Source organism: Balaenoptera acutorostrata, chromosome 8, assembly GCF_949987535.1.
Source record: "Balaenoptera acutorostrata chromosome 8, mBalAcu1.1, whole genome shotgun sequence".
NCBI lineage: Eukaryota > Metazoa > Chordata > Mammalia > Artiodactyla > Balaenopteridae > Balaenoptera > Balaenoptera acutorostrata.
In genome coordinates, this window is record NC_080071.1 from 96561605 (window position 1) to 96583948 (window position 22344).

General features: G+C 40.7%; 1 protein-coding gene across 4 annotated transcripts in view; it reads left to right on the plus strand.

Moving 5' to 3' along the window:
• The first annotated feature begins 246 nt into the window (after positions 1-246).
• Positions 247-22344, plus strand: part of PTPN4 (protein tyrosine phosphatase non-receptor type 4) — a 184214-nt gene continuing 162116 nt past the window's right edge. For 3 of the 4 annotated variants that reach the window (XR_009009090.1, XM_007181267.2, XM_057551667.1), the window contains exon 1: positions 247-598. The gene's annotated coding sequence lies outside the window, so the exon portion shown is untranslated. Of the gene's footprint in view, positions 599-1140; positions 1185-22344 lie in introns of those variants that run through there. The other variant, XM_057551666.1, reaches the window with a different exon arrangement.

Here is a 22344-nt window from a genome sequence, read left to right on the forward strand (position 1 = left end):
CCGCCTCCCTCGCACCTGCGCGTCCCCCGCGCTCCGGCTTGTGCAGCCGCTTCCAGCCCGCTTGGCCTCGCCTCTCGCGAGATCGCCTCCCGTGGCCGCCGCCGCTGCTCCCGGCCGCTGACTGGCGGCGTCTGCGCAGCCGCCATGTTCGGTTGCTATGCTGTGGCCTGGGAGACGGGGTGTGCTTGAGGGAGGAGGAGACGGAGGAGGAGGAGGGGGAGGGGGAGGAGGAGGAGGGAGGGGCCGAGCGCCCGTTGCACGCTCACACACAAACGCTGCCCGGGATTGCCGCCCGCCCGCTCGCGCCGCGCTGTTCCGCTCCTCCTCCTCGCGGCCCCACATTGTTCTCTCAGGACGCCGGGGTCCCCGGGCCGCTTCCCCCGCGGCCCCGCTGCGGGGCTGGATTAGCTCGTCCCCGCAGGGAGGTGCGGGAGCGCGCGGCAGCCCCGCAGTATGAGGTGGTGCCGGCGGCTCGGGGCCGTGGCGCGGCCGCTGCGGCGCCGGCTGCTGGGCGGGCGCTGAGGGAGCCCCGGGGGCGGCGCGGCCGGGCCTCCAGGCTTTTCTTCTGCAGCCGGGAGGACGCGGCTGGGGCACGAAGGTAAGAGGCTCTGGGTCCCCGCCGGCAGCCGGCCCTGCGTGGCGCGCGAGGCTGGTACCTGCGGCCGGATCTCAGGGGAAGATGATGCTTTTTGCCCCCTCCCTTTCTTCGCGGGGCCTCTGCTCTCCGACCTCCTGCAGGTTTTGGTTGCAGTGTGTGTTGTGGGGCAGCCGGGGGAGAGGGGATGGAATGTTCCACGGCCCCTAAACTCGAGGTGAGGTTTTAGAGTCTTCTGAGTTTTCCTTTGCTGGTAGGATTCTTTTTTTTTTTTTTTAATTGGCTCGTTTGAGCGCTTCCTGCATGGACATACCGTCCCTACCCTTGGAGTTTTAAGCCTTTTATGATTCTGCCGGTGCATACTTGTATTTAGGCATCTGCAGTTGAGCCAGAAGGAAAAGTTGAGGACGTGCGGATGCGTGTCCCCGGGTTGCCTTAAGATGAAGCGGTTTACAGTGGCACGCGTGCGTGTACGACGGTTCTGGGGAACTTAGAAAGGGAGACTTTATGCCTGCGAGGCGTTAGACAGCGAACCGCGGTGGACCAGGGCGATGTGTAGGATTTTCAAGCGCCTTTTCTAGGACAACCGGTACGTCTGCAATGTGCCAACTGCTTTTAGAGTCAGAGATTGGAGTAATATTAGGTTGATGTGACCGGATCTCGGGCCCAGTTGAAACAGGACAGTTTAAGCCGTGTTTATGGAGAAGAAAAAAACCAAAAAGCCAAAGTATCCGACTTGTATAGGATGGTTTGCGAAAAAAGAAGACTGTGGAACAGGAAAGCCAGGGCATTTTTTATCCGGATTTATATACTTCTCATTTTTTTAAGGGGGAAGGAGATGACCTTAAAATAAATGATTATTCAAAGCCCAAAAGGTGCTTAATGGAATAGAGCTAAATATTCTATGAGTTAAATCTTGAATTTGAGGAATTCAATCTACAGATTTTATTTTAAAGGCTTTTTGTAAGCAAAAGTTTGTTTTCTGTGTAGAGCTTCATTACTAACTCATAACAAAAGAGTGCAATCATTTTGTGGATCCCACCATTTTTTGTCAGAATAAATTTATGCTCCAGTTACCACAAAAGCCATTTTTATGTCTCTCTTTTTTTCTGGCACACGTGTCTCTCACCGTTTTTCATTGAAACATGTGCATGGTCCCACAATATCACGATCTTGAGTGGTTTATAAGAAGAGAAACGTCGTCTTTTTTTTGTATATGGGAATATTTGTGATTTAGCTAATCTGTTTCAAACATTTGGCAAGAGATTTTGAAAACACAAGGAACCATCACTCTTTTGTAGTTTTATTAATATTAATTGAGTAGGTTAAAGTTTAAGTTAGAAAAATCACAGGTTCCTCCAAAGTAGCAATTGGATGAGGTTGTGGCTTTCTTATTGCCTCTAACCTGCTTAGATTCTAGGCTGTGGGTACTGAATTGTTTAAACCTTGTGGTTTTTCTTCTTATCTTCTAATTGAATATCTTTAAAAATGTCCCTAGTAACTTTGTTACTTTAAATTTGTGACACCCAATTTCTAATTTAGGCTAGGCATAAAACCAGCATTGATTGAACACACTTGCTAAAAATACTTTCTGGGTCAGATGTACTTAGGATGCAGCCTCAGGAAAATTCATTTGAACTATTCTACTGTGACCAATGTACATTTCATTATTATAGAAGTACTTTAAAAAAAGTATAGACTCTCACAATTAGATTTCATCAGTTCAGGCACAGAAGCCTAACTTTAATGTATAAAGTACTTCATGTGGGATAGTAATAAAAACTTATTAAATGCTTTTTTTTTTAACTTATGTGACCCTCGTAGACTTCTTAAACTCTGATTTTTATACTTGAAGTATTTTAGTTTTGTCTGCTAAACATAATCAATTTGTATTTTAGTGTGACAGTACAGTGTGCAGTGTTATCTATTTAGTATTTGTTTATGACTTATTTTGAGCTCTTTAAGGAGAGCGGTCTGTGGTCATGTTTTTGAGTAAATTATCTTTGAGGAACAAAGTAAGAATGCCAGAAAATTTCAAGGAGACACTGTTATTAATTGTTATTGAAAGGACTCCCTCCTTCTCCTCCCCCCTCCTCCCCCTCCCCCCTTCCCCAACCCCCAAATTTATATGGTCAGTTTTAAACAACAAGAAGGCTTTAAAAATATGGAGATATCTTGTTTGGTGGATGTTTAAAGACAAATGTTTTACTAAGGATTTTATTTTATTTTTATTTTTTATTTTTTTTTATTTTTTTTTTAAGATTTATTTATTGACTGATTGATTGCTATGTTGGGTCTTCATTTCTGTGCGAGGGCTTTCTCCAGTTGCGGCGAGCGGGGGCCACTCTTCATCGCGGTGCGCGGGCCTCTCACCATCGTGGCCTCTCTTGTTGCGGAGCACAGGCTCCAGACGCGCAGGCTCAGCAGTTGTGGCTCACGGGCCTAGTAGCTCCGCGGCATGTGGGATCTTCCCAGACCAGGGCGCGAACCCGTGTCCCCTGCATTAGCAGGCAGACTCTCAACCACTGCGCCACCAGGGAAGCCCCAAGACAAATGTTTTAAAGCTGTCCTTTAATTGTTAGTTATTAGGAATGTAAAATTAGTGACCTCACTACAAATGGCAAGTCTGTGTGACTTAATGTGGCTAAGCATGAATTGTTACTCCTAAATAAAATTTAGTATTGGCAGAAATTCACTGGTTCCAAACTGAGTTGAATTTTGTTGTTTTTCTGGGTAATAACATGCATGTTATGAAGTAGTTTATGCTGTAGTCTAGATTTGTCAAATTAGTTTACTGCGTTAAGCTGTGAAGCCTTGAAGATTGGTTTAGTATTCTGGAAATCCTTTTTGTTGTTTGCCAGAAAAGTACTGTAGGAGGAAGGTGTTATTTCTTCATTTAATATTCAGTTAGTAGCCCAGATGGTGAGAAGGAATATAGTGAAGTATTGTAGGATCTTCTCTACTGGTGTGGAAGTATGGTACCTAGGAGCAGTGTAATTTATTTCTTTTCCTTTGCATGATCAGTCAGTACAGTCATATTTAAAATAGGATGGGAAACGAGAGGGGAAAATTATTACATTCTCCTCCATTTCATTAGAGGCAGTTTCCCCCACGTTCATTCTTCATTTCATTATTCCTGAGCAGAAACTCTGGAAGAGAGGTGCAAATATTTGAAGGAATTGGTGGGAACAGAATGAAAATTAGGTACTGTGGATTACCTTGCCAGGAAGATATTAATTTGGGTGAGTTATTGTGCTTGTATGTTTTAACAAGGAGGGTTTATAGAGGAGTAGGAAGAGAAAAAGATCCAGAGGAATGTGTTTATTGTCTGTTATGTGCCAGACAATGTAAAGGGGCTTTTCATGTTATCCCACATAATCATCAAGTACACTATGTGAGGTAAGTATTATTAATCCCCTACTCCCCCTCTCCTCCCCCAAATGGGGGCCAAGGGAAATTAAATAACTTGTCTGGGATCCCACTGCTAGTAAGTAGAATTCAAGCTAGGTCTGTCTGACTCTGAAGCCTATTCGTTAGATCATGCTGTCCGGTTAAATGTTCTGCAGTGGTGGCAGTACTCTTATTTGGCACTGTCAGATGTGGTAGCCATTAACCCCGTGTGGCATGGAGCACTGGAAATGTGACTGTCGTGCCGGAGGACCTGAATTTTACTTTATTTTATTTTTTAAAATTTTATTTTAGTTTATTTTTTTCGGCTGCATTGGGTCTTCGTTGCTGCACGCGGGCTTTCTCTAGTTGCGTCGAGCGGGGGCTACTCTTCGTTGCGGTGCGCGGGCTTCTCATTGCGGTGGCTTCTCTTGTTGCAGAGCACGGGCTCTAGGCGTGCGGGCTTCAGTAGTTGCAGCACACGGGTTCAGTAATTGCGGCACGTGGGCCCTAGAGCGCAGGCTCAGTAGTTGTGGCTCACAGGCTCTAGAGTGCAGACTCAGTAGTTGTGGTGCATGGCTTAGTTGCTCCGCGGCATGTGGGATCTTCCCGGACCAGGGCTCGAACCCATGTCCCCTGCATTGGCAGGCGGATTCTTAATCACTGCGCCACCAAGGAAGTCCCTGGACCTGAATTTTAAGTTGTATTTAATTTTAATCAGTTTAAATTGAAATAACCAGATGTTGCTAGTAGCTATAATATTGGACAGCACAACTTTAGATCTTTAGATCTTGCTGCCTAGAAAATCTTGTTGTTTTTTTTTTTCTTTCTTTCTTTCCAAGCTGCGCCATGTGGCTTGTGAGCTATTAGTTCCCCTGCCAGGGATTGAACCCGTGCCCCCTGCAGTGGAAGGGCAGAGTCCTAACCACTGGACCACCAGGGAATTCCCGATAATTTGAGTTTTGATGTTGAATCTGCCGCTGGCTCGTATATGACATTAGGCAAGTTACTTAGTTCATGAGCCTCAACTTAATCCGTTGTGAAAATGAAGAAGAGGTTATCACTAAAAGATTATCTCCAGCATCCCTTTTTACTCTAAAGTTCTGTGATTCTTATTAAAATGTACAGTAGCATTTAATATTTGCAAGCATTGTATCTGAAAGGACCCCTTCTCCTTATACTCCTTATATGAAGACTTTTGTTTCTTTAGTCAGTTTCTCTTTTTGAAAAGTGTATGTATTGATATAAAGCACACATAAAGGATAATGGATTATTTTCCCCCCAATTGTTTGGCGAAAACATTGTGTAACCAAAGGCAGTACTTTACCTTGGAACAAAGTTTGAATCTTTAAAGATCTTATTTTCAGCATGCCACTTACCATTTGAGAATATATTACAGTTCCCTGTTGTTTATCAATTAATTCCAAACTTGTTGGCTTGTCCTTAAAGGTTTTCATCAACTTCATCTCACTAACCCTGCTTCTCACTTTTACTTAAAAGGAAAGCATTCTTTTTCTTCCCCCTCTGCCCTTGTGTCTTCAGTTTAAACATTCCTGTCTCCTGTCCATATGCCTCTTCTTTAAGTCTTCCAGAGAATTCACCTTTTTTTCTGGAAGAATGCTGCTTAATCCAGTCGTAATGATCAGCTTTTGAATCCTGGTAATAAGTACCCTGGTGTTAGTATATGATTGCTTAGATGTAGTTAGTTGAGTTTGTGCTTTTTACGTTTTTATATGTTACCTACTGTGTGTCCTTAATGAACATGTAAAAAAATTAAAAATGGGGGTTGTTTCTTTTGTATTGCCTTACGAATTTAGTCCATTGCTCAGCAATTCTGCTTTTAAAAAGTTGCTAATAAAAAAATTATAAATACTGTAACAACATTCACCCTTAATCACCACTCTAAAAGATATTTTTGTTTCCTTCTAGGCCATTGTCCTATTGTATTTTTTTATAAAGTTGTATGGTGGAGATAACAATTTTGAGTTTAATATATTGGAAACATTGTATTGTAGAGGAAGAGCAATGTAGGGAAAAGGTGACAGACTTGGGGTTGGAATCTGGTTGCAAAAACCTTGGACGAACTATTTAACCTCTGTGTTTACTTTCTTGTCTATGAAATTAGGATAATAATACTTGCCCTTGAATTGTTGTGAGGATTAGGATAATATATATAAAGCATCCATCATTATTCTTTTTCATTTTTTAAAAAAATAATTATTATTTGTTTTGCCTGTGCCCTGTCTTAGTTGCAGCACACAGGATCTTTGTTGCGGCATGCAGGCTTCTTAGCTGTGGCATGCAGACTTCTTAGTTGCGGCATGTGGGATCTAGTTCCCTGGCCAGGGATCGAACCTGGGCCCCCTGCGTTGGGAGCGCAGAGTCTTAACCATTGGACCACTAGGGAAGTCCCCCAGCATTATTCTTTAAATAGAAGAGATGATCAATAAATGGTAACTGGTATTATTTTCCCATCATCATGAATATAATTTAAACAATTGCTTAGATATTCAGGTGATTTATCAATCAGGTGATTTAGTCATTTACCTCTTGTTAAATATTTTGGTTGTTCCTAAAGTTTCCACTGTTATAATCTGCAGTGAATACCTTTGTGCTTACAGCTTGTTTGTAGGTTTGTTTCCTCAGTCTAAAACTCTAGGACTAGGAAAATGGTTTGAATATTTCTGTGCCAGGTCTCTCACAGAACAATGGGTATTCTTGTTTAGGAAAAAATGCTAATTTTATTATAAAATTATACTTCATTGTTTTAGTTAATGTATTTTGAAAATTTTGGTTTACTGGGGAATGATATAGTGAACATTCATTTGTGTGTTAATTAAACAGACATTTGAATGTCTGTTATAGGGATCACTGGTATACCGGTAAATAAGACATGATTCTTGTCCTTGAGCTCAAATTCTAGGGTGGTAACATATGTCAACAAACAATTACAATTCAGAATGACAACTGTAATAAGATCTGGGGAAAGGAGAAGTGGCATTTGAGCGACCTCTTGAAGGATGAGTTGGAATTGATCTCTGGGTACAGAGAACAGCACTTGCAAAAAGACAAGTATGAAAGGATTCATAGTGTGTTTAGAGAAATGGTCTGTCTGTGAGATGCATGTTGGTGTCTGATTTTGTGTGTGAATCCGTGTGCTTGTATATGTGTGTTGACTGTGGTGGGAAATAAAACCTTGTGAGGGTCTTTGTTTGGGCTGTGAGCGCAGTCGTATTAAGACCTTTAGAATAGAGCTTCCCAACTGGGGTGTCCTGAATGGCTTACCATTGTGCCAGAGAATAAGATACCTGTCAATGTATGTGACCAGAGCATATTGGACCCCCCCAGGGTGGTTTCTTTTGACCTAGAATAATCTCTTTGACTTGTCCTAGTGTGCTAAAAATTATTATTTTCTTTGGTGCCAAATTGGGAAAAGCATGGTTTTAGAGGCTCTTAGTTTTGGAGAGTTGATGGTACCCGCTCACCCTCTGGCATTCTTAGTATATATAATCAGTAGTAAACCAATACCAAACCTAAGAATAAAGATAAAGAAAGTCCAGTCAAAGTCCTCCACTTTTGTCCCTCTCTCCTCCCTGTCCCCCCAGGAATTACTTCACTGTTTTGTGTGTGTATCTGAGGTATCCTTTTTGGTGCTCCTGCCTATCTTTTTAGTGCCCTATGGGAGTATTTTTTCTGCCAGTGGGGAAATCAGCGTTTACATTGGGAGCAATTACAGGTATTTAAATGAGGGAAGATAACTCCTGACTTCTGGACGAGGATGCAGAGATAAAAGGATGGTGCAAAAATGATGTTAGAAGGAGCAGAGAAACCAGTTAGGATGCTCCTGCAGCGGTCCAGGTGAGAGATGATAAGAGCCAGAAATGAGCATGTAGGCCTAGAACTGAAAACTGACTAGGCAGTTTCACGAGAACTGAGAGTCCATTTGGATGTAGTGAAAGAGGAAGGCTGATGATGCTGCTGAGATTTCTTCTTTGGGCAACTGGAAAGGGAAGACCAAATAATTTTTATTGAGTACCCATAGTGAACCAGGCGTTTTGCTAGGCACCAAGGTTGTCATGAGTGCTTGTTGAATTTTAAAAATTAATTTATTTTGAAATAATTTCAAGCATACAGGAAAGTTGCAAGAACAGCACAAAGAGCTCCTGAATCCCCTTCAACCAGTTTCCTTTCCCTTGAACTATTCTTGCAACTTAAAAAATATTTTTTTATAAGGCTTTACTTTTTTATAGCACCTTTAGTTTCACAAGATTTAGGGGAAGGTACAGGGATTTCCCATGAGCCTCCCCCCACCCCCTCCTGTTTCCACACATGAACTTCAGCCAGTTTTTAACACTGTACTACGTACACTGTGTGTATACAGAAGATAAGCCCACAACATCTTGTGCTTGGCTCACTGTAGTGCGTGCAATGAGGCCTTCCCTTTCAGATGCCCAAAGAAGGAACCTTGACATTGTCTTCAACCCTTTTCCTCTTCTGTTACTGGATTCTCAAATTTCAGTGAAACTATCTAATCATCTTATTTCTGGTCTCTCATTTTCATCTCTACTTCTAACCATTTCAGAGGAATGCACCATTTCTCATCTAATTAGACTTTTCTGAACTATTTCAGAGCAAGTTGCAGACCTGATGCTTATCATTCCTAAATAATCTAGTGTGCTTTTACCAAAACATGGGCAGTCTCTTACATAACCCCCAAATCAGGAAATCAGCATTGATACAACACTACCTTCAAAACCCCAGATGCCTACAGCTCAATATCAAAACAAAAACAAAAACCAAAACCAACCCAGTCAAAAAATGGGCAGAAGACCTAAATAGACATTTCTCCAAAGAAGACATACAGGTGGCCAAAAGGCACATGAAGAGATGCTCAACATCGCTAATTATTAGAGAAATGCAAATCGAAACGTCAATGAATATTACCTCATACCAGTCAGAATGCCATCATCAAAAAGTCTACAAATAATAAATGCTGGAGAGGGTGTGGAACATTCGCACTCTTGGAATGTACATTGGTGCAGCCACTCTGGAGAACAGTATGGAGGTTCCTTAAAAAACTAAAGAGCTACCATAAGATCCAGCAATCCCACTTCTGGGTGTATATCTGGAGAAAACCATAATTCAAAAAGATACATGCACCCCAATGTTCATTGTAGCACTATTTACAATAGCCAAGACATGGAAGCAACCTAAGTGTCCATCAACTGATGAATGGATAAAGAAAATGTGGTATATATATATATATATATATATATATATATATATACATACAATGGAATATTACTCAGCCATAAAAAAGAATGAAATAATGCCATTTGTAGCAAGATGGATGGACCTAGAGATTATCATCATAAGTGAAGTAAGCTAGACAGAGAAAGACAAATATCATATGATATCACTTACATGTGGTTAGGGTTACCAAAGGGGAAAGGGGGGCAGGGGGAGGGATCAGGAGTTTGGGATTAACAGATACACACTACTATGTATAAAATAGATAACCAACAAGGACCTACTGTACAGCACAGGGAACTATACTCAATATTATGTAATAACCTATAACGGAAAAGAATCTGAAAAAGAATATATAGGGACTTCCCTGGTGGTCCAGTGGTTAAGAATCTGCCTTCCAATGCAGGGGACGTGGATTCGATCTCTGGTTGGGGCACGAAGATCCCACATGCGGTGTGGCAACTAAGCCCGCGGGCCACAACTACAGAGCCCATGTGCTTGGGAGCCCGCACACCACAACTAGAGAGCCTACACACCGCAACTAGAGAGAAGCCTGTGCACCACAACTAGAGAGAAGCCCACACGCAGCAGTGAAAGATCCCACATGCCACAACTAAGACCCGACACAGCCGTAAATAAAGTAAATAAATATTTTTTAAAAAAGTATATATATACACACACATATATAATTGCATCGCTGTGTTGTACACCTGAAACTTACATGATATTGTAAATCAACTGTACCTCAATAAAAAAATTTAAAAACAACCCAGAGGCCATTCAGAGTTTTCCAACTCTCCCGGTAGTGTCTTCCTTTCCCTTTTGGTCCAAGATCCAGTTCAGGATCACACACTGCGTTTAATTGTCATGTCTCTTTAGTTTGGAACAGTTCCTTGATATTTCTCTGTCTTTTATGGCCTTGACTTTTCTTGTTCTGTGAGATGTCCCTTAACTTTGGTTCACTCAGTAGTTGTTCATGTGTGGACTGAATGCGTTGTTGCCAAGAATACCATAGGAATGGTGTGCTCTTCTTAGTGTATCACTGGGAGGCATACGGTGTTGTCCCACCACTGGCGATGTTTAACCTTGAGCACCTTACTGAGTTCATTTCTGCTGGGTTTCTTTATTATACAGTCCTCATTTTCCTCTTGTAATTGGTAACTCTTTTGTGGGAAGATTTTCAAGATTTTGTTAATGTCCTGTTCCTCATCAGACCTCTGCCCACTGGCCTTTCGGTCCACTGATGACTCCTGCCTGGATCAACCACTGCTATGAAGGTTGCCACCTGCATTTATTAATTGATTTTTTACTGAAAAGTTTTCTTTCTTTCATGTATTTGTTCATTCATTTATTGATGTAAATAAATAAGTGAATTTATTTCTTTATTTGCATCAATATATACCCGTGGATTCCTGTTCCTATGCAGTGGGTTTTATTAGATTTTATTTTGACGCTTAGATTGTCCTAGATTGGGCTGGTGGGAGCCCCTTCAGGATGGCACCCATCCTTCTGACGCGTCCCCGCCCTTCTGACGCGTCCCCCCCCTTCTGACGCGTCCCCCCCTTCTGACGCGTCCCCCCCCTTCTGACGCGTCCCCGCCTTCTGACGCGTCCCCCCCCTTCTGACGCGTCCCCCCCCTTCTGACGCGTCCCCCCCCTTCTGACGCGTCCCCCCCCTTCTGACGCGTCCCCGCCTTCTGACGCGTCCCCCCGCCTTCTGACGCGTCCCCCCCCTTCTGACGCGTCCCCCCCTTCTGACGCGTCCCCCCCCTTCTGACGCGTCCCCCCCCTTCTGACGCGTCCCCCCCCTTCTGACGCGTCCCCCCCCCTTCTGACGCGTCCCCCCCCTTCTGACGCGTCCCCCCCCTTCTGACGCGTCCCCCCCCTTCTGACGCGTCCCCCCCCTTCTGACGCGTCCCCCCCCCCTGACGCGTCCCCCCCCCTTCTGACGCGTCCCCGCCCTTCGAGTATTTCCTTACTTTCTGGCACACTAGGATGCTCCAGACCCATTTTGTGCTTCTCCTGTCCTAGCTCTGGAATCATTCATTGGAATCCTGATTTCTTTTAGTGGAGGTGGTATTTAGAAACCAAGGTTTGGATGCTTAATGTGCTCATTTCTGCTGGGGTGTCATTACATTTAGGGCAGACAGAGCTAGGAAATATGTGTATATATGTACACGTTTGAATCTCTTTCTTCATCTAACTGTGTATATATTTTAAAAGTTCACACTGATGCATCTATTTCCAGTCTAGCACTCCAGGTTTCTTTCTATCTTTCTAGTCTTCCCACGTCTATATTTCTAAGTACCATCTTCAGCAGTGAGATTCGGCTCCCATTGTCCTCAGTACATTTACTTACTTGCTCAGTCCCCTTGTAAGTGCTAGTCTCCCTGCCCCAAGCTAGTTGTCTCCTGCCTGCCACCTCGAGGCCCATGCATGGGGTCCTCAGGGCATGCTGTCAGTTCTGTGCTAGGAAGGGAAGGGGACTTCTCATTTAACCTTTTTATTTCCCTCATTTAATCCAAACAAAAATTTGTCAGAAAGGTGTTGTCTCCAGTTTTAAAGGATAACAAAGCTGAAATTCAGAAAGGTGTGTGACTTTGGACGTATTACCAGTAAATAGCAGAAGAGATATTTTGAATTCAGATGTGCATGATGTTGAAGCGTCTTGTTTTCCCCATGTACTGACTGCATAGCCTCCGGCTCCCTGAAAATAGTTGGGAATTCAGAGTGTCAGAATTTAGGGTTGTATAGAAGGTAGTTGAAGCAGTGGATGTGACTGTTACTGCTTATGAAGTGTGTGTAAAGTTAGGAAGAGGGCCACTGGCAGGGCCCCCACCAGCATCATTTAAAGGATAAGGGCTCAGAAGAGAGAGGAGAGTCCAGTTGTGTGGGGGAAGGTGATGGAGGAAAGAGTTACAGGAAGGTGTCAGATGCTGCAGAGAGATGAGAACAAAAGTGCTTTGAATTTGACTGATGGAAAGTTATTATGACCTTAGCTAGTTGGTTTTCAGGTGTGTTCAGGCAGGCCACCTGTATCAGAATCAAATGTGCTACTGAATAAAAAATACCCATTCTGCAGGTTTCATCTCAGACTGTATAGATTTTTTGAAAGGGTGAGTGAGGAATGCGAGGTGATCACACAGGAAATCTGCTTTAATGCTGCTGCTGCTACAGTTATTCTGAGGTATAGTAAAGTTTGAAATTCACTGTAGCAGAAGAGTTACAGTAGGGGGTGTGATAAGAAAGTACATAGAGGAAACTAGACATACGGTGAACGTAGACTAGATAACGCTAAGAAATTTGGTCATAAGGGGAAGAAGGAAGATCTCTTAGGTTATGGAGGAATAGGGAACAGAATCAAGAAAACTGTCTGTTTATTTTTTGGCTGCGCCTCGTAGCTTGCGGGATCTTAGTTCCCCAACCAGGGATCGAACCCGGGCCCCTGCAGTGAAAGCACCAAGTCCTAACCACTGGACAGCCAGGGAATTCCCGAAAAAATATCTTTTTTTTTAAGATTACATACACCTTAACATTTTTGGGGGATTAAGAGAAAGAAACTGTAGTGATTATTTGAAAGATGGGTAAGAGAAACTGTGTAGCAACACCTAATATCAAAGAAATGCCCTGAATGAACTTCAGTAGGCATCTGGGCTAGCTCCCTTCCCCCATTTCAAATGATTACCATCTTATGGTGAGTTTTAGAGTTATTCAGGAGTCATTGTTAATCTTGTTTTATTATTAATTTAATGTATATATTGCCTTTTTGTGAGACAATTGTTAAGTATGGCTACTTCATTCAAATTTCAAAATAATATAAAAAAGCATATATTGAGACTTCTTAGTACTATGTCTCTGTCTGTCCCTCCCTTCCCTGCTCTCTATAGGTAACCACTTTTGTTTTCGTGTATTTTACCAGTATTTATGCTAATAGAAACAAAATATAAATATAAATTATTGTTTCCCCCTACCTTTCTATGTAGAAGGTAGCATACTATATTAATGTTTTATTTAGTAATTCTTTCATTTAAAATATACCTTGGGGGACCGCCGCTCGTGGTCGGGGTAGAATCTGACGTCTCCCCGCGGCAGGGTTCGGCTCTCCAAGGCGTCAGGCGGATGAGACCGCGTCCCCTGCCCTGCCCGGGCGCTCTTGCCTCGGCGAACTCCGCGTGAGGGAAAGGGGCCTTAACTCTGTGGAGGCCACTGCCACCACCGACCCCGTCCCACCCTCCAGCAGGCGGCGGGCAGGGAGCGCGGGCGCGGGGAGGGGGGAATTTAAAAAAAAAATACCTTGGAGATCCTTTGACTTCCATATACAGAGAACTCCCCACTTTTTTCCTTCTTTTTTAATGTAAATATAGTGACATGTTCTGTTGTGTCGGTATACTATTAGGCTAACTGATCCTAATTATTTAAACTTTTACTCTACTTTAGTTTTTTAGGCCCTTTTTACTTGTGTAACCTACTCACTTTCACCTCTTCTGTATGAACTAGTGCTCCCATGAGACATTTTTCATTAATGACCTGCCTTACTTTCTTTACCTGAAATCCTCTAATGCCTAGTTGGATAAGCCTTTCCGACTTTGTGGCCAAGGAAAAGACTTCCTGATTTCAGTAGCTCAGATGAAAAACTCAGTGGCTTCTCTTTTTATAAGAAAAAGAGAAAAGGACAAAACTAATATTCATGGAACTGTACTGGATGTTTTAATGTATGAGATCACATTTAGTTCTCCCGCCAACCCTGTGGAGTAGGTAGTGTTATCCCCTTTTTATAGATGAAGAAGCTGAGGCTCAAAAAGCTGAGTTGTCTAGACCTTCACAGCTAGAAAATACCAGATTTAGGTTTTGAAAGTAGGTTAACTTGAGTCCAGAATCTGTGTCTTTTCTGCTGCTGTCCTATTTTCTGTCTCCTACTTTTGAATTCCTGAACTCCAGTCTCTTACAGCTGGAGTGCCTTTCATCAAGAACCATGAAAAGAGACATGTTTCCCTACTGTGTGTTTCTGACTGCTGGGATGCCACCTGCTTGTCTGCCCTGTACAGCTAAGGCCCTGCTGGCCTAGGGCACTGCCTTGCCTGCTACTGTAAGCTGTGGATATCATTTTCTCATTGCCTGTCCCAATCGCCTCTCATCAGCACTGTTGAGTTTCCCTTTCTACCCTCATTTACCTTCTTGTAGCCCTGTCACCAGTTGGCAGTATGAAGCTTGGGCACAACTTAGGAAATTGTGAGGGATGATTTTTTTAAAAGGTCATCGTGTCTTGTGTGGACTTTTACAATAGTCTCCTTAAAGTGTATTCTGCCATTGGTTTTGCCCTTTTTTAACCCTCCTCTATACTATAGCCAGAGTGATCTGACATGCACATCTGATCACTTTATGCCCCTATTCAGAATTTTTTTTATTGCCTTTCCATCTGTGTGTAAGGTAAAATCTAAACTCATGGTCAGCCCCTATCCACCTCTCCAAACCTCACTCCTGGTATTACCTGGTATGCACAGTGCCTTGCATATGATATGTGCTAATTAATATTGACTACACTTTGAGTGAATAGAATAAATGAGTTTTCCAAGGAGATTAAAATTTGGGAAATAATGTTTTTAAATAAGGTTGGTGTTCCTTTTGTCTGTTTCTTTTTAAGATATTTCTTATTGCATGGAAGTAAAATATTTTTACAAACTCCAAGGATTTCTGAATTGTTTTACTTACATTGGAATTTTAAAACTCTACTTGGTTTGTTTATATTTCCAGCCGGATCCATACTACAGTCAGTTACTATGGCTACAGAAGCTACTAGGGAAATGGGGAATCTTCACTGGAAAGGGTTTTGTGATTTGGAAAAGTTCTCCTAGCTGATTCTGATCTTGTGACCCACTTTGCATCCGGTTATTTTTATAGTTTTTGGTCTATGTTAGCATAATTGTTTTCAAAAGAATTGTGTAGGTCAACAGTTCCTTACATGCAATTCTGAGATCCCCAAGCCCCTGAAAAACAAAAGTTTTTGTAATTAATTTGGCAGCCAAACTTGACATATACTGATGTGAGGCTCTTTATACATTATTTATTCCCCTTAGAGTGAACGTTCTTAAGGTTCTCTACAGAAGTTTTAAATAGCAGTATGGTTAATACAGGGTGTTACCTAGACAGACCCAACCAAGAGTGTTACTTAATATAAGGTAGCTGTGCAGTATCACCTCTTTATAATTTAAATATTCTGAAGTTCACAACACTTCTGAAGGGGCTTCCCTGGTGGCGCAGTGGTTACGAATCCGCCTGCCAATGCAGGGGACACGGGTTCGAGCCCTGGTCTGGGAAGATCCCACATGCCGTGGAACAACTAAGCCCGTGCGCCACAGCTACTGGGCCTGTGCTCTAGAGCCCGCAAGCCACAACTACTGAGCCCGCGTGCCACAACTACTGAAGCCTGCGCGCCTAGAGCTCGTGCTCCGCAACAAGAAAAGCCACTGCAATGAGAAGCCTGCGCACTGCAACGAAGAGTAGCCCCCGCTCGCCGCAACTAGAGAAAGCCAGCAATGAAGACCCAACACAGCCAAAAATAAAATAAATAAAATTTAAAAAAACCCAAAAAACCACTTCTGAAAGTGTTTTGAAACCAGAGGTTTCAGATACAGGGCTGTAGACCTGACCCAATTTTTACTACCACCAGTTTCCTTACCAATGGGTGATAAATGGCACTTTGTTTTATTTTGAATGTCTTTTTAGTGATAATGTAGTTGGGCTTTATAAAAAAAAAAATCAGTGATGTCATTTCTTCTTGCAAACATTCTGTAAATTTTTTGTTCATTTATCTGGTAGAGTCTTAATTTTTTTTCTTACTAATTTATAATATTGTAGACATTAACTGATTTTTCTGTGAGCACAGTAGCTTGCTTGTACCATATTCTGAGCTTTTTGTATGTAGCATATCGATTGGAAACGCTGCAAGTCGAACACCCATGTGTCACTACTTGTAGTGTAACGGAGGTGACTATGTTCCTTTGCTCAAAGTCCATGTTAGAGTGAAAACTAAGGTTTTCACCATGGCCACCAAGGCCCACATGACTTGTGGCTCCTGCTGTCTCTCTGACCCCATCTCTGACCCCTCTCCTTATCGACTTCCCTCAGGGTGCACCTCTTTGCCTCTTTGCTGTGCCGGGAACAGGCCTGGTGTGCTCCACGTCACGTCTTCGTGCTGTTCTTCCCTCTGTCTGAACACCTCTCTAGGCACGGGCTCCAGGCTGAGCATCCACATGGCTCACTCTTTCACTTCCTTTCAAGTCTGCCAGAAAGTGAACTTCTCAGTCATGCCTGCTCTGAATACCCCATCTATCTAAACTTGCTCCCTGCCCCACATTCCCTGCTCACTACTTTATAACATATATGTCATTTTTTCCCTTTCCTCATTAGAATGGAAGCTCCATAAGGGCAGGAGCTTTTTATCTTGTTTTATTTGTTGATATAGTCATGTTGCTTTTCTCTGTCTGGCACATTATGGAACATTCAGTAGATAATTTGAACAAGGGAAGGGTTAGGGGAAAGTAAAGAGGAACATAAATTGTCTAACATGTATAGACACTCCATTTGAGGCTTTTATTTTTTATAAATTTCACAAATTTTTATTGATGAAATCAAAATATAGTAATTGAATATAATATTTTGTTGTATTGGTCTAGTAATGAGAAGAATATAATCATAAATGGGATAATGTTTCCCTTAAGTAGGGTTCAAAGTTAGCATCCCCTCTCATCAGATCATTTGAGAGTGTTCATCTGTAAAAACCATTCTTAACTCGTGACCCCAAAGCAGACCACTGTCTGCAGGTTCAGCCTGTGGGCCATAGTTTGCTGGTCCCTGGACTATGCGACTTTTGCCCAAATTAATGCAAACTCCTCCTCAGTACGGTCCCAAATATCTTTCCACTTATAATTGTTGCTGTTCCTCTGATGAATTGTTTTCCATCTAACTGGATTACTGTTGTTTCTTAGATTTCTCTGGTTTCTGAGGCTTTTAATAATACTCTGTTTTAATTCTGGTGTAACTAGAATATTTTAATAAAAGCATAATGTGCGTTTCCAAATTTTTTCCTAAAGTCAGTTTTGACTATTTAGAGGCAGTAATGGTGATGATAATATGGCTCACAGTTATTAGATACTTTTAAGTGTCAGGTACTGTGCTAAAGGCTTCTCATGTATTATCTCACTTCACCTCATAGCAACTCGTTTTATAGACGAGGTAACTGAGGCACAGAGCGGCTTAGCAACTATCCAAGGTCATAAAGGTAGTAAGAATTTGAGCCTGAAAACAGTCTGATTTCTGAGCCCACAGTCTTACCTATTAAGCAGTATTCCCATGTGTACTAATAGTTTGTATTTTTATAGTCTTGGCCCCTTTGCAGAGTGCCTTCTCTTTTAATCTAACTTTATTTGTGAAAGACTGATAATCAGTTCTTTACAACCAAAACAAGGATCCATGAGAACATGAGGTAATAAATAGGATTGGATGGTATTATGAGGAGATGTAAAGTCAGTAGCTTTCCCACTGTTTACGCTTTACCCCAATTAAGAGGTATCTTTTATATCATGCTCTTGATAGCTTCTCTTTTACACTATTCTGTTAAAAAACATAGGTGTTTGATCCACTAATTTGATTTCATAGCCAATGAGTTTCAAATTATAGTTTGAAACATTTCATTAAACAGTTAGATGCTATAAACTCTATTGTTTGTGTTCAGTTACAAAGAAAATTCTGCTTATGTGAAACAGTTGCTTTCTAAAGGAAGGATAAAAACTCTAGAGGCCAGCTTTCTTTCTCCCTTTTTCTTCCTTCCTTCCTTTTCTTTCTTTCTTTCTCTTTCTTTCTTTCCTTTCTTCCTTTCTTTCTTTTTTTCTTTCCTTCCCGTCTAAAAATGCTCTACACTAAACCCCTAACTAGTAAGAAAATAGTTTTTGCTGAATAAGAGGGGAACACCAAAGCCCAAAAGATGATACCACATATACTACACGGCTGGCCCTTTTTAGAGAAGAAGAAAACGATTTGCATTGGCTGTTGGTACTTATGAAGGATTGACTGTATTTTTGGAGTCTCCTATAGAAGAGACTAGATCAGAAATTTAGAAAGTGAAGAGGGAAAGAACTAACGGCTGCTGAAGTTGTTTCTAGTACTTAGGCAATGAGCTACAGACAGGAGAGACAGTAGTTCTTTGACTCACCAGGACAGTTTGTTTATATCTTTTTTTAGTATACTGTTTCACTGAGTTATTTAAAGTCTCTTTCCCAACTAGACTGTGAGCTCATTGAGGGCAGAGAGCTAGATGTATATATATTTATATCTCTAGCATCTAGTGTTGTGTCTAGTAACTAGGAGCTGCTGACATGTTTACATGAGTAAACAGGTGTATTGAAGGCCCAGGATTAGGGAACTCTTTAGAGGCCTTAGTGGGTTAGGTGTCTCTCTCTCTCTCTCTCTCTCTCTCTCTCTCTCTCTCTCTCTCTCTCTCTCACTCTCACAAACACACAGTACTTTCAATGCTATAATGTATAAATAGGAAATAATTAAATGTAAAATATTAAGTAACAAAAAAGGAAAAGCCTCAGGTAAATAAATTTGATGCAAGAAATAGTTCAGATTAGTTCTGTGTTTATAGTTCACAATGAATATGGTATTTATTTTGGCATGGTAATTCAGCATTCTTAGAGGTCAGTAGCAGTTGAGTAAAGTGTATCAGGACATTTGGAAAATGCTGCTTGTATATCAGCGAATCAGTGTGCATGTCCAGTGCTCATGTCTCAGGTGATTGGTTTGTACATGATTAACTGGGATACTTTTTTGCTGTACTATACCATTTGTTAAATAAGAAGCTTCTTGTTTAAGTTATTGTATAATAACTACTATGCAAATGTGTTTGGTATATTAAATATATAGAGAGAAATTTTAGATCAAAACTATTGCTACATTTGATTTTTTTTTTTTTCCTTCTACAGGGTAACAGTGTTCTAGCTCATAGTATTTATTTATTTATTTAGGCTGCACTGGGTCTTAGTTGCGGCATGTGGGATCTTAGTTGTGGCATGCGGGCTTTTAGTTGCGCATGTGTGCAGGATCTAGTTTCCTGACCAGGGATCGAACCCAGGCCCCCTGCATTGGGAGCATGGAGTCTTACCCACTGGACCACTAGGGAAGTCCTTATAGCTCATAGTTTTAACAGTACTGTCCTAAGAGAATCTGGCCTATTCAGTGTTATATTGCCAAGTTTAGTTCAGAGGGCTGAGGGAGCTTTCACTGGATAAGTGTTATAGCAGTAAGCTAAGTCCAGTCCAGTCCAGTACTTACAATACCAACATTTTAATTTATAGTTACATCCAGAGCATCATATAAGAAATTAAGATTGTAGCAAAGCATATGGTTCATTGGAGAACATCCCATACAAAATGATAATGGTAAGGGATTGTCAGTTATACTGAAAAGTTTTTGTGAGTGGTTAATTGCTTCATAATTTTGGATAACAAAGGTTTTGTTTTTATCTGCTTCTTTTAAGTGTGAAAACAGAATTTGAAAGGAATTTCTTTTTACTCTTTCCTCACAACTTTTTATTTTGAAAAATTTCAAGCTTACAGAAAAGTAGCAAGAATAGTATATTGAGCACCTGTGTACCCTTCATATAGATTCACCAATTGCCAACATTTTGCTACTTTGCTTTATCTCTCTCTGTGTTTATATGTTAAAAATTTCTGAGCTATTTGAAGGTTGCAGACATCATGATCATAACACTTTACCTCTAAATGCTTCAGCATGCAAACATGCATCTTCTAGAAATAAACACATTCTCCTGCATAACCACATGATCACACTCAGGGGATTTAACATTGACACAGTACTGTAATCTGAAATACATTCCATGTTCAAATTTCTCCAGTTGTCCAAACAAGTCCCATAGATCTAGATACAGATATAGATATGACTTTTTTTTTTCTGATTCATGATTGTATCAACGACTACACGTTGCATTGCGTTGTTACGTCTCTTTTAATCTACAGTGCTTCTCCAGCCTTATTCTAATCTCCTCTTTCTTCTCCCTTTTTCCTCATCCCCCTCACATTTTTGAAGAATCCAGGCCAGTTGTTTTGTAGAGTGTCCCTCAATTTGGATTTGTCTGATTGTTTTAATTTATTTTTTTCATAATCAGATTCCGGTTAAACATTTTTGGCAGGAATATTACATAGGATTTGTGTTCTCAATGTGTAACATCATGGTGCCTATGACAGTAGTTTTGGTGAGGTTAAATATGATCATTTGGTTAAGGTGGGATTTGACAGATTTCTCCATTGTAGGGATACCTTTCCCCCTTTGTAATTAAGTAATCAGTGGAAAAATACTTTGAGATTATGTGTGTATCTTGTTCCTCAATAAACTTTCACCCAGTGATTTTAGCATTCATTGATGATTCTTGCCTAAATCAGTTATGGTAGTTGTAAAATGGCAATTTTCTATTTGTGTTATTCTACATTTATCATTTGACATTATTCTACAAAGAAGAGTTTTCCCTTCCCTGACTTAAAAAAATTAGTATCAGTTTAGACCTATGGATTTTTGTTTTATTCAGGGTATTATCTATTCTTGTTACTATTTATTTTAAAACTTAAGTTGTCTCATTTAACTGGTGGGAGCCCCTTTTAACTGCCTCTCATGTTTTTTTATTTGTTCCCATCAGATTTTGAGGACTTCTTTACTTACCGGCACAAGAGATTTAGCCTGACCTTGTATCTTCTCTGCCCCAGCTCTGGAATCAGCCTTTTCTCCCAAGAAGTCCTGGTTTCTTTTAGTGTGTAGTAGTATGTAGGGCATTATGTATGTTCAGTGTTATTGGACTATTGCTTCTAGGTTCTAATAGTGGACAGAGATAGCAAATATATATAAATTTTAATTTTTTTTGAAAAATATTTTATTTGAAGTATAACTGGTTTACAATATTGTGTTAGTTTCAGGCATACAGCATAGTGATTTGGTATATTTGCAGATTATACTCCATTATAGGTTATTACAAGATAATGAGTATAATTCTCTGTGCTATACAGTATATCCTTGTTGCCTATCTGTTTATATACAGTAGTTGGTATCTCTTAATCCCATATCCCTCATCACTGAGTATATTAGCTGTGGGTTTGTCATAAATAGCCTTTATTATGTTGAGGTATGTTCCCTCTATACCAACTTAGATTAGTTTCTATCATGAATGGATGTTGAATTTTGTCATATGTTCTTTCTGCGTCTGTTGAGATGATCATGTGATTTTTTTTCCCATGTGGTGTATTACATTGTTTAATTTGTAGATATTGAACCATCCTTGCATCCCTGGAATGAGTCCCATTTGATCATGGTGTGTGATCTTTTTATGTATTGTTGATTTCGGTTTGCTAATATTTTGTTAAGGATTTTTGCATCTGTATTCACCAGAGATATTGACCAGTAGTTTTCTTTTTTTGTAGTGTCTTTGTCTGGATTTGTTATTAGGGTAATGGTATCCTCATGGAATGAATTTGGGAGGGAGTATTCCCTCCACTTCAGTTTTTTGGAATATTTTGAGATGGATAGTTATTAGCTGTTCTTATATGTTTGGTAGAATTTCTCTGTGAAGCCATTCAGTCCTGGACTTTTGTTTGCTGGGAGTTTTTAAATTACTAATTCAGTTTCACTACTAGTGATCGGTATGTTTGGATTGGTTCAGTCTTGGAAGATTGTATGTTTCTAGAAATTTATTCATTTCTTCTAGGTTGTCCAATTTGTTGGCATGTAAATGTTTGTAGTATTTTCTTATGGTTTTTTTGTATCTCTATGAGATCAGTTGTAATTTTTCCTCTTTCATTTCTTATTTTATTTAGGCTCTCTTTTCTTGATGAGCCTGGCTAAAGGCTTATCAATTTTGTTTTTCTTTTCAAAAATTCAGCTCTTGGTTTCATTGATGTTTTCTATTGTTTTTTGTTTTGGTCTCCATTTATTTATTTCCTGTGATCTTTATTATTTCCTTCCTTCTGTTGTCTTTCGACTTTGTTCTTTTTCTAATTCCTTTAGATGGTAAGTTAGGTTGTTTGAGATTTTTTGTTTTGTTTCTTGAGGTAG